Here is an 841-nt window from a genome sequence, read left to right on the forward strand (position 1 = left end):
CTCTTTTCTTCAGTGATTCTGCTTGTTAACAGCAGCTGTTCATCAATAATGATCAATCAGCACTTAATTAATCACTTAATTACTTAACTGCAAAGTTTTAAAACGTACATGGTTTAAGCCAAGGCAATTGGTTTACTACAACGGTTTGAGTTACCCTAACTTGTTGGGTTTTACAATGTAGGCATAGTTGTGCCTGGTCATAGTTTTAGTTGTAAATATTTATTGTAAAGCTGGACCAGTGTAGGGCTTACATACAATTTTTTTTTTATAAAGCTGGTGCAACCGGCCCCAAGAGACTGTGAGCCATGCCCAACAAATCCTCTCAGTGGAGAAGACTGTGTTCACAGGAGAACAGAAGCAGGCCGGATTGCATCCCAGCATGATTCAGGAAAATGATCTCTGGTGATATTGTGAGATGCAGTTCACAAACCAACCACAGGCTTCTGGAATCCACTGTAAATAACTTTGAATAAAAGCATCTGACAAATGCAAGAATGGCTCGTGTCTTACCTGGGCTCAGCGGTCCCTGCTTCATCTTTGGATGTAGTGGAGATATTCTTCATCTGTTGATCACAGCTGAACTCAGGAGATGGAGAACTCATTTTAGAGGTTGTATCCTTATCTTCTCCTTCACAGAGACGTATTTCCTACTCTCATTTCTCAAAAACAACGCTAAGAGACTGGTTGACCTTTCACGATGAAAATATAAAAATAAAAACAGCTGAAAAGACAAAAGAAAGTAAATAGACAAACAGACGGAGATAAAAACAAACATGTATTAGTAGCTTTGGATAACTAATTGAGATATATATATATATATATATATATATATATATATATA

At 37.1% G+C, this 841-nt stretch overlaps 1 long non-coding RNA gene across 1 annotated transcript in view; it reads right to left on the reverse strand.

Moving 5' to 3' along the window:
- The window catches only part of LOC107575361 (uncharacterized), a 5,002-nt gene that overhangs the window by 1,852 nt on the left and 2,309 nt on the right, over positions 1-841 (reverse strand). The window contains exon 2 of the long non-coding RNA XR_001607857.1: positions 511-721. This is a non-coding gene — a long non-coding RNA (uncharacterized lncRNA). The remainder of the gene's footprint in view (positions 1-510; positions 722-841) is intronic.

Source organism: Sinocyclocheilus grahami, unplaced genomic scaffold (genome assembly GCF_001515645.1).
Source record: "Sinocyclocheilus grahami isolate Dianchi unplaced genomic scaffold, SAMN03320097.WGS_v1.1 scaffold2592.1, whole genome shotgun sequence".
NCBI classification, from domain to species: domain Eukaryota; kingdom Metazoa; phylum Chordata; class Actinopteri; order Cypriniformes; family Cyprinidae; genus Sinocyclocheilus; species Sinocyclocheilus grahami.